The sequence below is a fragment of the Olea europaea genome, unplaced genomic scaffold (assembly GCF_002742605.1).
Source record: "Olea europaea var. sylvestris unplaced genomic scaffold, O_europaea_v1 scaffold749, whole genome shotgun sequence".
NCBI classification, from domain to species: domain Eukaryota; kingdom Viridiplantae; phylum Streptophyta; class Magnoliopsida; order Lamiales; family Oleaceae; genus Olea; species Olea europaea.
This window is the reverse complement of record NW_019265898.1, coordinates 16,552-33,102: the sequence shown is the minus strand read 5'-3', so window position 1 is coordinate 33,102 and position 16,551 is coordinate 16,552.

Below are 16,551 nucleotides of genomic sequence, written 5' to 3'. Positions count from 1 at the left end.
ACATGTACACTGCTGTGTACACTTTAGTTTACACTTTGTCACGTGACATTACCCTATAGGACAATTTAAATTTCAAATAGTTTTTCCATCCAATTGATAGTTGACAATAATTTAAGTGTCAAACAACATGTCAAAAATCAGTGTACAAATAGAAAAGTACAATTGGTACGAACCTTGCTACCGGTACACTATGGTGTACACTTTAGTTTACACTTTGCCATGTGACATTACCATATTTGACAGCCTAATTTTAAAATAGTTTTTCCATCCAATTGACACTTGACAATAGTGCAAGTGTAAAATGACGTGTCAAAAATCATTGTACAAATATTAAAGTTCAATCGTAGTAAAGTTCAATCGGCAAGAACCTTGCTGCATGTACACTATGGTGTACACACTTTAATTTACACTTTGCCATGTGATGTTCCCATGCTGGACAGTATAAATTTCAAAGAGTTTTCCCATCCAATTGACACTTGACAACAATGCAAGTGTTAAAAATCTGTGTACAAATCGCAAAGTTCAATCGGTAAGAACCTTTCTACATGTGCACTATGGTGTACACGTTAGTTTACACTTTGCCACATGACATACCCTGTTGGATAGTTTAAATTTCAAATAATTTTCCCATCCAATTGACACCTGACAACAATGCAAGTCTCAAACAACATGTCAAAAATTAGTGTACAAGTAGCAAAGTTCAATCGGTATGGACCTTGCCACACGTACACTATGGTGTACATTTTAGTCTACACTTTGCCACGTGACATTACCCTATTGGATGGTTTAAATTTCAAACCATTTTTCATCCAATTGAGACTTGACAACAATAGAAGTGTCAAACAACGTGTAGAAAATTAATGTACAAATAGTAAAGTTCAATTGGCAAGGACCTTGCTACATGTACACTATGATGTACACTATTGTTTACACTTTGCCACGTGACTTTACCCTATTCAACAGTTTAAATTTCAAATAGTTTTACCACCTAATTGACACTTAACAATAATGTAAGTGTTAAACAACATGTCAAAAATCAGTTTACAAATAGCAAAGTTCAATCAGTAAGGACCTTGCTACGTGTACACTATGGTGTAAACTTTTGTTTACACTATGCCACCTTAAATTAGACTGTTGGACAGTTTAAATTTCAAATGGTTTTTCCATCCAATTGACACCAGACAACAATGCAAGTGTCAAACAACGTGTTAAAAATCAGTGTACAAGAAGCAAAGTTCAATCGGTAAGAACCTTGCTACATGTACACTACGGTGTACACGTTTGTTTACACTTTGGCATGTGACATTATCCTAATGGACAGTTTAAATTTCGAATAGTTTTCCATCCAATTGAGACTTGACAACAATGCAAGTGTCAAACAACGTGTCAAAATTCAGTGTACAAATGCCAAAGTTTAATCGGTAAGAACCATCCTATATGTACACTTTAGTTTACACTTTACCATGTGACATTACCCTGTTGAACACTTTAAATTTCAAACAGTTTTCCCATCCTATATACACTTGACAACAATGCGAGTGTCCAACATCGCGTCAAAATCAGTGTACAAACAGAAAATTTCAATCGATAACGATCTTGCTACTTATACACTATGGTGTACACTTTAGTTTACACTTTACCACGTGACATTACCCTGTTGGACAGTTTAAATTTCAAACAGTTTTTCCATCCAATTGACACTTGACAACAATGCAACTGTCGTAAATCAATGGACAAGTAGCAAAGTTCAATGGATAAGGACCATACGACATGTACACTATAGTGTACACTTTAGTTTACACTTTACCACGTGACATTATCCCGTTAGACAGTTTAAATTACAAATAGTTTTTCTATCCAATTGACACTTGACAACAATGCAAGTGTCAAACAACGTGTCAAAAATCAGTTTACAAATAGCAAAGTTCAGTCGGTATGAACCTTGCTACATGTACACTTTAGTTCACACTTTACCACGTCACATTACCTTGTTGGAAGGTTTGAATTTTAAATAGTTTTCCATCCTATTGACACTTGACAACAATGCAAGTGTCAAACAATGTGTTAAAAATCAGTGTACAAATAGGAAAGTTCAATCGATAAGAACCTACCTACACGTACACTATGGTGTATACTTTAGTTTACACATTGCCACGTGACATTATCTTTTTGGATAATTTCAATTTCAAAAATTTTTCCTATCCAATTGACACTTGACAATAATGCAAGTGTCAAACAATGTGTCAAAAGTAGGTTTACGAATAGCAAAGTTCAATCGGTAACGACCTTGCTACATGTACACTATGGTGTACATTTTAGTTTACACTTTGCCACGTGACATTACCCCGTTGGACAGTTTAAATTTCAAACAGTTTCCTCATCAAATTGACACTTGACAGCAGTGCAAGTTTCAAATAACGTGTCAAAAATCAATGTACAAGTAGTAAAGTTCAATTGGTAAGGACCTTGCCACACGTACACTATAGTGTATACTTTAGTTTACTCTTTGCCACGTGACGTTACCATTTTGGACAGTTTAAATTTCAAATAGTTTTTCCACCCAATTGACACTTGACAACAATGCAAGTGTCAGACAACGTGTCAAAAATCAGTGTACAAATAGCAAAGTTCAATTCGTAAGAACCTTGCGACATGTACACAATGGTGTACACTTTAGTCTACACTTCGCCACATGTCAATACTTTGTTCCATAGTTTAAATTTCAAATAATTTTCCCATCCAATTGACACTTGACAATAATGCAAGTGTCAAACAACATGTCAAAAATCGGTATACAAATAGCTTAGTTTAATCGGTAAGAACCTTGCGACAAGTACACTATGGTGTACACACTTTAGATTGCACTTTGCCACGTAACACTACCTAGTAGGACAGTTTAAATTTCAAACCATTTTCCATCCAATTGACACTTGACAACAATTCAAGTGTCAAACAATGTGTAGAAAATCAATGTACAAATAGTAAAGTTCAATCGGTAAGGACCTTGCTACATGTACACTATGTGTACACTTTAGTTTACACTTTGCCACGTGACTTTACCTTGTTTGACAGTTTAAATTTCAAATAGTTTTACCATCCAATTGACACTTAACAATAATACAAGTGTTAAACAATGAGTCAAAAATCAGTTTACAAATAGCAAAGTTCAATCGGTAAGGACCTTACTACATGTACACTATGGTGCACACTTTATTTTACACTTTGCCACCTTATATTACCCTATTGGGTAGTTTAAATTTCAAACCGTCAATTTTCTCATCAAATTGACACTTGATAATAGTGTAACTATCAAACAACGTGTCAAGAATCAGTTTACAAATAGCAAAATCTAATTGATAAGGACCTTGCTGCATGTACACTATGGTGTACACATTAGTTTATACTTTGCCACCTGACATTACCCTGTAGGACATTTTAAATTTCAAACAGTTCTCTCATCCAGTTGACCCTTAAAAACAATGCAAGTGTCAAACAACGAGTCAAAAATTAGTGTACAAATAGAAAAGTTTAATCGATAAGAACCTTACTACACATACACTGTGGTGTACGCTTTAGTTTACACTTTGCCACGTGACATTACCCTATTGGACAATTTAAATTTCAAATAGTTCTCCCATCCAGTTGACACTTGATAACAATGCATGTGTCAAACAACGTGTTAAAAATTAGTGTACAAATAGAAAAGTTCAATCGGTAAGAACCTTGCTACATGTACACTACGGTGTACACTTTAGTTTACACTTTTCCACGTGACATTACCCAATTTGACATTTTAAATTTAACACAATTTTTCCATCCAATTGACACTAGATGACAATACCAGTGCCAAACAACATGTCAAAAATCGGTGTACAAATAACATAGTTCAATTGGTAAGAACCTTGCTACATGTACACTATGTTGTACACACTTTAGACTGCACTTTGCCCCGTGAAACTGCCCTATTGGATAGTTTAAATTTCAAATAGTTATCCCATCCAATTAACACTTGAGAACAATGCAAGTATCAAAAAATGTGTCAAAAATTGGTGTACAAATAATAAAGTTCAATCCGCAAGAACCTTGCTACATGTACACTATGGTGTACACACTTTAGTTTATACTTTGTTGCGTGACATTACCTTGCTGGACAGTATAAATTTCTAAGAGTTTTCCCATCCAATTGACACTTGACAACAATGCAAGTGTAAAACAACGTGTCGAAAATCTGTGTACAAATAGCAAAGTTCAATCGGTATGAACCTTGCTACATGTACGCTTTAGTTTACACTTTACCCCATGGCAATACCCTGTTGAACAGTTTAAATTTCAACCAGTTTTCCCATCCAATTGACACTTGACAACAATGTAAATGTTAAACAACGTGTCAAAAATCACTGTGCAAATGCCAAAGTTCAGTCGGTAAGAACCATCCGATTTGTACACTTTACCACATGACGTTAGCCTGTTAGACACTTTAAATTTCAAACAGTTTTTCTATCCCATTGACACTTGATAACAATGCGAGTGTCCAACATCGTGTCAAAAAATAGTGTACAAATAGAAAATGTCAATCGATAACGATCTTGCTACTTGTACACTATGGTGTACACATCAGTTTACACATTGCCACGTGACATTACCCTGTTGGACAATTTAAATTTCAAACAGTTTCTCCATCCATTTGACACTTGACAACAATGCAACTGTCAAAAATCAGTGCACAAGTAGCAAAGTTCAATGGATAAGGACCATGCGACATGTACACTATGGTGTACACTTTAGTTTACACTTTGCCAGGTGACATTACCCCGTTGGACAGTTTAAATTTCAAACAGTTTTCCCGTCCAATTGACACTTGACAACAATCCATGTTTTGATTAAAAGCGTCAAAAATCAGTTTACATATAGCAAAGTTCAGTAAATATGAACCTTGCTACACGTACACTTTAGTTCACACTTTACCACGTTATATTACCTTGTTGGACAGTTTAAATTTCAAATAGTTTTCCTATCCAATTGACACTTGACAACAATGCAAGTGTTAAACAACTTGTCCAAAATCAGTGTACAAATAGCAAAGTTCAATCGGTAAGAACCTTGCTACACGTACCCTATGGTGTACGCTTTAGTTTACACTTTGCCACGTGACATTACCCTGTTGGACAGTTTCAATTTCAAACATTTTTCCCATCCAATTGACACTTAACATTAATGCAAGTGTGAAACAATGTGCCAAAAATAGGTTTACAAATAGTAAAGTTCAATCGGTAAGAACCTTGCTACATGTACACTATTGTGTACATTTTTGTTTACACTTTGCCACGTGAGATTACCCCGTTGGACATTTTAAATTTAAAACAATTTCCTTATTGAATTGACACTTGACAATAATGCAAGTTTCAAATCACGTGTCAAAATTCAGTGTACAAATAGTAAATTTCAATTGGTAAGGACCTTGCCACATGAACACTATGGTGTACACTTTAGTTTACTCTTTGCCACGTGACTTTACCATTTTGGACAGTTTAAATTTCAAACAGTTTTCCCACTCAATTGACACTTGACAAAAATGCAAGTGTCATCAACGTGTCAAAAATCAGTGTACAAATAGCAAAATTCAATCTGTAAGAACCTTGTGACATGTACACAATGGTGTACACTTTAGTTTACACTTTGCCGCGTGTCAATACCCTGTTACACAGTTTAAATTTCTAACAGTTTTTCCATCCAATTGACAGTTGACAACAATGTAATTGTCAAACAACGTGTCGAAAATCTGTGTACAAATAGCAAAGTACAATCCTTAAGGACCTTGCCAGATGTACACTATGGTGTGCACTTTAGTTTACACTTTGCCACGTGACATTATCTCGTAGGACAGTTTAAATTTTGAATAGTTTTCCCATCCAATTGACACTTAATAATACAAGTGTTAAACAACGTGTCAAAAATCAGTTTACAAATAGCAAAGTTCAATTGGTAAAGACCTTGCTACTTGTACAATATGGTGTACACTTTAGTTTACACTTTGCCACCTGACATTACCCCGTTGGACAGTTTAAATTTCAAACAATTTTCTCATCGAATTGACACTTTACAACAATACAGCTGTCAAACAACGTATAAAAAATCAGTTTACAGATAGCAAAGTTCTATCGGTATGGACCTTGCTACATGTACACTATGGTGTAGACTTTAGTTTACATTTTGCCGCGTGACATTACCCTGTAGGACATTTTAAATTTCTAACAGCTTTCCCATTAGTTGACACTTGACAACAATGTAAGTGTCAACCAACATGTCAAAAATCAGTGTACAAATAGCAAAGTTCAATCGGTAAGAACCTTGCTACACGTACACTATGGTAAACACTTTAATTTACACTTTCCCACATGACATTGCCCTATTGGACAATTTAAATTTAAAACAGTCTTTCCATCTAATTGACACTTGACAACAATGCAAGTGTCTAACAACATGTCAAAAATCGGTGTACAAATAGCAAACTTCAATTGGTAAGAACCTTGCGACGTGTACACACTTTAGATTGTACTTTACCATGTAACACAACCATGTCGAACAATTTAAATTTCATGCAATTTTCCCATCCAATTGACACTTGACAATAATGCAAGTGTTAAACAACGTGTCGAAAATTAGAGTACAAAAAGCAAAGTTCAAACGGCAAGAACCTTGTACACTATGGTGTACACACTTTAGTTTACACTTTGCCGCATGACATCATCTTGTTGGATAGTACAAATTTTGAAGAGTTTCCCATCCAATTGACACTTGACAAAAATGCGAGTGTCAAACAGCGTGCAAAAATCATTTTACAAATAACAAAGTTCAATCAGTATGAACCTTGCTACATGTACACTTTAGTTTACACTTTACCACGTGACATTACCCTATTGGACAGTTTAAATTTCAAACAGTTTTCCCATCCAATTAACACTAGACAACAATGGAGGTGTCAAACAACGTGTCAAAAATTAGTGAACGAGTAGCAAAGTTCAATCGACAAGAACCTTGCTACTTGTACACTATGGTGTACACGTTAGTTTACACTTTGCCACGTGACATTACCCTATTGGACAGTTTAAATTTCGAACAGTTTTTCATCCAATTAACATTTGACAACAATGCAAGTCAGAAAATACGTCAAAAATTAGTATACAAATAGCAAAGTTCAATTGGTAAGAACCTTGCGACATGTACACTATGGTGTACTCTTTAATTTACACTTTTCCACGTGTTAATACCCTGTTGGACGATTCAAATTTCAAACAATTTTTCCATCCAATTGACCCTTGACAACAATGCAAGTGTCGAACAACGTGTCAAAAATAAGTGTACAAATACCAAAGTTCAATCGGTAAGAACCTTGCGACATGTACACTATGGTGTACAATTTAGTTTACACCTTGCCACGTTTCATTACCCTGTTGGACTATTTAAATTTCAAACAGTTTTCCCATCCAATTGACAGTTGATAACAATACAAGTGTCAAAACGACGTGTCAAAAATCAGTGTATAAATAGTAAAGTTCAATCGATAAGGACCTTGCCCCATGTACACTATGGTGTACACCTTAGTTTACACATTGCCACGTGACATTACCCCATTGGACAGTTTAAATTTCAAACCATTTTCCCATCCAATTGATGCTTGACAACAATACAAGTGTCAAACAATGTGTAGAAAATCAATGTACAAATAGTAAAGTTCAATCTGTAAGGACCTTGCTATATGTACATTATGGTGTACACTTTAGTTTACACTTTACCATGTGACTTTACCCTATTGGACAATTTAAATTTTAAATAGTTTTACCATCCAATTGGCACTTAACAATAATGCATGAGTTAAACAATGTGATAAAAGTTAGTTTACAAATAACAAAGTCCAATCGGTAAGGACCTTGCTACGTGTAAACTATGGTGAACACTTTAGATCACACTTTGCCACGTCACATTACCTTGTTGGACAATTTAAATTTCAAATAGTTTTCCGATCCAATTGACATTTGATAACAATACAAGTGTCAAACAACGTGTCAAAAATCAGTGTACAAATAGCAAAGTTCAATTGGTAAGAACCTTGCTACACGTACACTATGGTGTATGCTTCAGTTTACACTTTGCCCCATGACATTACCCTATTGGACAATTTAAATTTCAAACATTTTTCCCATCCAGTTGACACTTGACAACAATACAAGTGTCAAACAATGTCTCAAAAATCAGTTCACAAATAGCAAAGTTCAATCGGTTAGGACCTTGCACACGTACACTATGGTGTAGATTTTAGTTTACACGTTGCCACGTGACACTACCCCATTGGACAGTTTAAATTTCAGACAGTTTTTCATCGAATTGACACTTGACAACAATTCAAGTTTCAAATAACGTGTTGAAAATCAGTGTACAAATAGTAAAGTTGAATCGGTAAGGACCTTGCCACATGTACACTATGTTATACTCTTTAGTTTACTCTTTGCCACGTGACGTTACCATTTTTGATAGATTAAATTTCAAATAGTTTTCCTATCTGATTGGCACTTGACAACAATGCAAGTGTCAAACAACGTGTCAAAAATAAGTGGACAAATAGCAAAGTTCAATCGGTAAGAACCTTGCGACATGTACACAATGGTTTACACTTTAGTTTACACTTTGTCACGTGTCAATACCCTGTTGCACAGTTTAAATTTCAAGCAATTTTCCCATCTAATTGACACTTAAAAATAATGCAAGTGTTAAACAACGTGTCAAAAATCAGTTTACAATTAGCAAAGTTCAATTGGTAAGGACCTTGCTCCATGTACACTATGGTGTACACGTTAGTTTACACTTTGCCACCTAACATTACCTCGTTGGACAGTTTAAATTTAAAACAATTTTCTCATCAAATTGACACTTGACAACAATGCAGCAGTCAAACAACGTGTCAAAAATTAGTTTACAAATAGCAAAGTTCAATCGGTAAGGACCTTGCTACATGTACGCTACGATGTACACTTTAGTTTACACTTTGCCATGTGACATTGCCCTGTAGGACATTTTAAATTTCTAACAGCTTTCCCATCCCGTTAACACTTGAAAACAATGTAAGTGTCAAACAACGTGCCAAAAATTAGCGTACAAACAGTAAAATTCAATCGATAAGAACCTTGCTACGCGTACACTATGTTGAACACTTTAATTTACACTTTACCACGTGACATTACCCTATTGGATAGTTTGAATTTAAAACAGTTTTTCCATCCGATTGACACTTGACAATAATGCAAGTGTCAAACAACATGTCTAAAATCGGTGTACAAATAGCAAACTTTAATTGGTAAAAACCTTGCGATATGTACACTATGGTGTACACACTATAGATTGCACTTTGTCACGTAACATTACCCTGTTGGACAGTTTAAATTTCAAGCAGTTTTCCCATCTAATTGACACTTGACAAAAATGCAAGTGTTAAACAACGTGTCAAAAATCAGTGTACAAATAGCAAAGTTCAAATGGCAAGAACCTTACTACATGTACACTACGTTGTACACACTTTAGTTTACACTTTACCACGTGACATCATCCGGTTGGACAATATAAATTTCAAAGATTTTTCCATCCAATTGACACTTGACAAAAATGCAAGTGTCAAACAGTGTGTCAAAAATTAGTGTAGATATATTTATATATATAAAAATAACATGTGGATATTACATAATCCCTTATTTAAATTTTTATATATATATATATATATATATAGCAAAGTTCAATCGGTATGAACCTCGCTACATGCACACTTTAGTTTACACTTTACCACGTGACATTACCCTATTGGACAATTTAAATTTCAAATAGTTTTTCCATCCAATTGACACTTGACTGCAATGGAAGTGTCAAACAATGTGTCAAAAATTAGTGCACAAGTTGCAAAGTTCAATCGACAAGAACCTTGCTACATGCACACTACGGTGTACACTTTTGTTTACACTTTACCATGTGACATTACTCTGTTGGACAGTTTAAATTTCAAATTGTTTTCCTATCTAATTGACACTTACAACAATGCAAGTGTCAAACAACGTGTCAAAAATTAGTGTACAGAAAGCAAAGTTCAATCGGTAAGAACCTTGCTACTTGTACACTATGGTGTACACGTTAGTTTACACTTTGCCACGTGACATTACCCTATTAGACAATTTAAATTTCGAATAGTTTTTCATCCAATTGACACCTGACAACAATGCAAGTGTCGGACAATGCATCAGAAATAAGTGTACAAATAGCAAGGTTCAATCGATAAGAACCTTACGACATGTACACTATGGTGTACACTTTAATTTACACTTTACCATGTGTCATTACATTGTTGGACAATTTAAATTTCAAACATTTTTTCCATCCAATTAATCCTTGACAACAATGCAAGTGTCGAACAACATGTCAAAAATCAGTGTACAAATAGCAAAGTTCAATTGATAAGAACCTTGCGACATGTATACTATGGTGTTCACTTTAGTTTAAACTTTGCCACGTTTCATTACCCTATTGGACAGTTTAAATTTCAAATAGTTTTTCCATACAATTGACACTTGACAACAATATAAGTGTCAAACAACGTGTCAAAAATTAGTGTACAAATTGTAAAGTTCAATCGGTAAGGACCTTGCTACATGTACACTACTGTGTACACTTTAGTTTACAATTTGCCACGTGAATTTACCCTATTGGACATTTTAAATTTCAAATAGTCTTACCATCCAATTGACGCTTAACAATAATGCAAGTGTTAAACAATGTGTCAAAAATCTGTTTACGAATAACAAAGTTCAATCGGTAAGGACCTTGCTACATGTACACTATGGTGTACACTTTAGATCACACTTTACCACGTCACATTACCTTGTTGGACGGTTTAAATTTCAAACAATTTTCCCATCCAATTGACACTTGACAACAATACAAGTGTCAAACAACGTGTCAAAAATCAGTGTACAAATAGCAAAGTTCAATCGGTAATTTCCGATTGAACTTTTCTATTTGTACACTAATTTTTGAAACGTAGTTTGACACTTGCATTGTTGTTAAGTGCCAATTGGATGGGAAAATTGTTAAAAATTTGAAATGTCCAACTAGATAATGTCACCTGGTAAAGTGTAAACTAAATTGTACATGTAGGAAGGTTCATATCGATTGAACTTTACTATTTGTACACTAATTTTTGACATGTTGTTTGACACTTGCATTGTTGTCTAGTGTCAATTGGATGGAAAAACTATTTGAAATTTAAGCTATCCAACAGGGGTAATGTCACGTGGCAAAGTGTAAACTAAGTGTACACCACAGTGTTCATGTAGAAAGGTTCTTACGGATCGATCTTTGCTATTCGTACATTGATTTTTGACGCGTTGTTTAACCCTTGTATTGTTGTCAAGTGTCAATTGGAAAGGAAAATTGTTTGAAATTTAAAATGTCCAACATGGTAATGCCATGTGGAAAAGTGTAATCTAAAGTGTAGTTTGCTATTTGTATGCTAATTTTTGACACATTGTTAGATACTTGCATTGTTGTCGAGCGTCCATTGGATGGGAAAACTGTTTGAAATTTAAATTATCCAACAAGGTAACGTCACGTGGCAAAGTGTAAACTAAGTGTACACCACAGTGTTCATGTAGAAAGGTTCTTACGGATCGATCTTTGCTATTCGTACATTGATTTTTGACGCGTTGTTTAACACTTGTATTGTTGTCAAGTGTCAGCTACATGGAAAAACTATTTGAAATTTAAGCTACCCAACAGGGTAATGTCACGTGGCAAAGTGTAAACTAAAGTGTACTTTACTATTTGTACACCGATATTTGACACTTGCATTGTTGTCAAGTGTCAATTAGGTGGAAAAATTGTTTGAAATTTAAAATGTCCAACAGGGTAATGTCACATGGTAAAGTGTAAACTAAAGTGTACACCATAATGTACATGTGTCAAGGTCCTTACCGATTGAACTTTGCCAATTGTAAACTAATTTTTAACACGATTTTTGACACTTTTATTGTTGTCAGGTGTCAATTGGATTGAAAAATTGTTTGAGATTTATACTGTCCATTAGGGAATGTTACGTGACAAAGTGTAAACTAAAGTGTGTACGCCATAGTGTACATGTAGCAAGGTTCTTACCCATTGAACTTTACTGTTGTTACACTGATTTTTGACACGTTGTTGGACACTTGCATTGTTGTCTAGTGTCAATTGGATGGAAAAACTATTTGAAATTTAAACTGCCCAACAGAGTAATGTCACGTGGCAAAGTGTAAACTAAAGTGTACTTTGCTATTTGTAAACTAATTTTTGACACGTTGTTCGACACTTGAATTGTTGTCAAGTGTCAACTAGATGGAAAAACTGTTTGAAATTTAAACTATCCAAGAGGGTAATGTCATGTGGAAAAGTGTAAAGTAAAGTGTACACCATAGTGTACCGATTGAACTTTACTATTCGTACACTGATTTTTGACACGTTGTTCGACACTTGAATTGTTGTCAAGTGTCAACTAGATGGAAAAACTGTTTGAAATTTAAACTATCCAAGAGGGTAATGTCATGTGGAAAAGTGTAAAGTAAAGTGTACACCATAGTGTACCGATTGAACTTTACTATTCGTACACTGATTTTTGACACGTTGTTCGACACTTGAATTGTTGTCAAGTGTCAACTAGATGGAAAAACTGTTTGAAATTTAAACTATCCAAGAGGGTAATGTCATGTGGAAAAGTGTAAAGTAAAGTGTACACCATAGTGTACCGATTGAACTTTACTATTCGTACACTGATTTTTGACACGTTGTTCGACACTTGAATTGTTGTCAAGTGTCAACTAGATGGAAAAACTGTTTGAAATTTAAACTATCCAAGAGGGTAATGTCATGTGGAAAAGTGTAAAGTAAAGTGTACACCATAGTGTACCGATTGAACTTTACTATTCGTACACTGATTTTTGACACGTTGTTCGACACTTGAATTGTTGTCAAGTGTCAACTAGATGGAAAAACTGTTTGAAATTTAAACTATCCAAGAGGGTAATGTCATGTGGAAAAGTGTAAAGTAAAGTGTACACCATAGTGTACCGATTGAACTTTACTATTCGTACACTGATTTTTGACACGTTGTTCGACACTTGAATTGTTGTCAAGTGTCAACTAGATGGAAAAACTGTTTGAAATTTAAACTATCCAAGAGGGTAATGTCATGTGGAAAAGTGTAAAGTAAAGTGTACACCATAGTGTACCGATTGAACTTTACTATTCGTACACTGATTTTTGACACGTTGTTCGACACTTGAATTGTTGTCAAGTGTCAACTAGATGGAAAAACTGTTTGAAATTTAAACTATCCAAGAGGGTAATGTCATGTGGAAAAGTGTAAAGTAAAGTGTACACCATAGTGTACCGATTGAACTTTACTATTCGTACACTGATTTTTGACACGTTGTTCGACACTTGAATTGTTGTCAAGTGTCAACTAGATGGAAAAACTGTTTGAAATTTAAACTATCCAAGAGGGTAATGTCATGTGGAAAAGTGTAAAGTAAAGTGTACACCATAGTGTACCGATTGAACTTTACTATTCGTACACTGATTTTTGACACGTTGTTCGACACTTGAATTGTTGTCAAGTGTCAACTAGATGGAAAAACTGTTTGAAATTTAAACTATCCAAGAGGGTAATGTCATGTGGAAAAGTGTAAAGTAAAGTGTACACCATAGTGTACCGATTGAACTTTACTATTCGTACACTGATTTTTGACACGTTGTTCGACACTTGAATTGTTGTCAAGTGTCAACTAGATGGAAAAACTGTTTGAAATTTAAACTATCCAAGAGGGTAATGTCATGTGGAAAAGTGTAAAGTAAAGTGTACACCATAGTGTACCGATTGAACTTTACTATTCGTACACTGATTTTTGACACGTTGTTCGACACTTGAATTGTTGTCAAGTGTCAACTAGATGGAAAAACTGTTTGAAATTTAAACTATCCAAGAGGGTAATGTCATGTGGAAAAGTGTAAAGTAAAGTGTACACCATAGTGTACATGTAGCAAGGTTCATATCGATTGAACTTTACTATTTGTACACTAATTTTTGACACGTTGTTTAACACTTGTATTGTTGTCAAGTGTCAATTGGATGGGAAAACTATCTGAAATTTAATTGTCCAGTAGGGTAATGTTACGTGGCAAAGTGTAAGCTGAAGTGTGTACACCATAGTGTACCGATTGAACTTTACTATTTGTACACTGATTTTTGACACGTTGTTTGACACTTGCATTATTTTTAAGTGTCAATTGGAAAGGAAAATTGTTTGAAATTTAAAATGTCCAACAGGGTAATGTCACGTGGAAAAATGTAATCTAAAGTGTACTTTCCTATTTGTACGCTAATTTTTGACACATTGTTAGATACTTGCATTGTTGTCGAGTGTCCATTGGATGGGAAAACTATTTGAAATTTAAACTATCCAACAAGGTAATGTCACGTGGCAAAGTGTAAACTAAGTGTACAGCATAGTGTTCATGTAGAAAGGTTCTTACGGATCGATCTTTGCTATTCGTACATTGATTTTTGACACGTTGTTTAACACTTGCATTGTTGTCAAGTGTCAACTACATGGAAAAACTGTTTGAAATTTAAACTACCCAACAGGGTAATGTCACGTGGCAAAGTGTAAACTAAAGTGTACTTTGCTATTTGTACACTAATTTTTGACACTTGCATTGTTGTCAAGTGTCAATTGGGTGGAAAAATTATTTAAAATTTTAAATGTCCATCAGGGTAATGTCACGTAGCAAAATGTAAACTAAAGTGTACACCATAGTGTACATGTGGCAAGGTCCTTACCGATTGAATTTTGCTAATTGTAAACTAATTTTTGACACGCTGTTTGACACTTTTATTGTTATCAAGTGTCAATCGGATGGAAAACTATTTGAGATTTGTACTGCCCAACAGGGTAATGTCACGTGACAAAGTGTAAACTAAACTGTGTACACCATAGTGTACATGTAGCAAGGTTCTTACCGATTGAACTTTGCTTTTATTACACTGATTTTTGACACGTTGTTGGATACTTGCATTGTTGTCAAGTGTCAATTGGATGGGAAAATTGTTTGAAATTTAAACTACCCAACAGGGTAATGTCACGTGGCAAAGTGAAAACTAAAGTGTACTTTGCTATTTGTACACTGATTTTTGACACGTTGTCAGATACTTGCAATGTTGTCAAGTGTCCATTGGATGAGAAAACTGTTTGAAATTTAAACTGTCCAACAAGGTAAGTCACGTGGCAAAGTGTAAACTAAAGTGTTTACCATAGTTACATGTGGCAAGGTCTTTACCGATTAAACTTTGCTAATTGTAAACTAATTTTTGACACGTTGTTTAATACTTGCATTGTTGTCAAGTGTCAACTAGATGGAAAAATTGTTCGAAATTTAGACTGTCCGATAGGATAATGTCATATGGCCAAGTGTAAACTAAAGTGTACACCGTAGTGTACATGTAGCAAGGTTCTTACCGACTGAACTTTGCTATTTGTACACTGATTTTTGACAAGTTGTTTGACACTTGCATTGTTGTCCAGTGTCAATTGTATGGGAAAACTATTTGAAATCTTAGCTGTCTAGTAGGGTAATGTCACGTGGCAAAGTGTAAGCTAAAGTGTAACGCCCCGACCCCTAGTAGACCGGAATGCTACTTACTTTACTTAGCTTAACTAGTGGTTTAGTAACAAGTGTATACGTTTTAGCGGAAGCTTACATCTTCGGATAATAATTTAAATAACAATACTTCAAGTACTTTAAACATAAACACTGAATCATTTTTCAAAACAACAAAATGTAATTTATTTGAAGAAAACATAACTTGTTCTTGTATTCTGCGTTATTCAAAACTTTAAAGAACTAACATTGGTAAACATTTCATAAAAATAAATCCAAATCACTTATTCATCGGATTTCCATGGGCTCGTTGCATCACTCTCCATCTTCTCTTCCATCCATGCCCGAGGTAGAATTCCTTCCATCTGTATAGGTGGGATTAAACCTGTGAGTTGAAAAACTCAATAGGTGTCATAGGTGCATTCGTGATCAAGCTATACATTTCAAAATATTAATTTTATAACTTTTCGTACGTGCCGTACCCAGAGGCACCATTTGACATGAAGGGTTATGCCGTACCTGAGAGCACCATTTGACATACGAAGATTTCTTCAACATAGAGGGGTATGCCTTACCGGAGTAACATTTGACATACAACCATTAATATAGAGGGATATGCCGTATCGGAGTACCATTTGACATACAAATATTAACATGAGTCAAAACTTATAACTTAACACGATTAAACACATTGCACCTCTACCTACCTTGATTGATGCTTTTGAAACTTTGAAAACTTGGATTGAAAACTTCGATGAAACTTGGACGTTGAAAGAAATGCACTCCTTGGATGTTTGAAAAACGTTGAGAATTGATGCTTGAAAACACTTC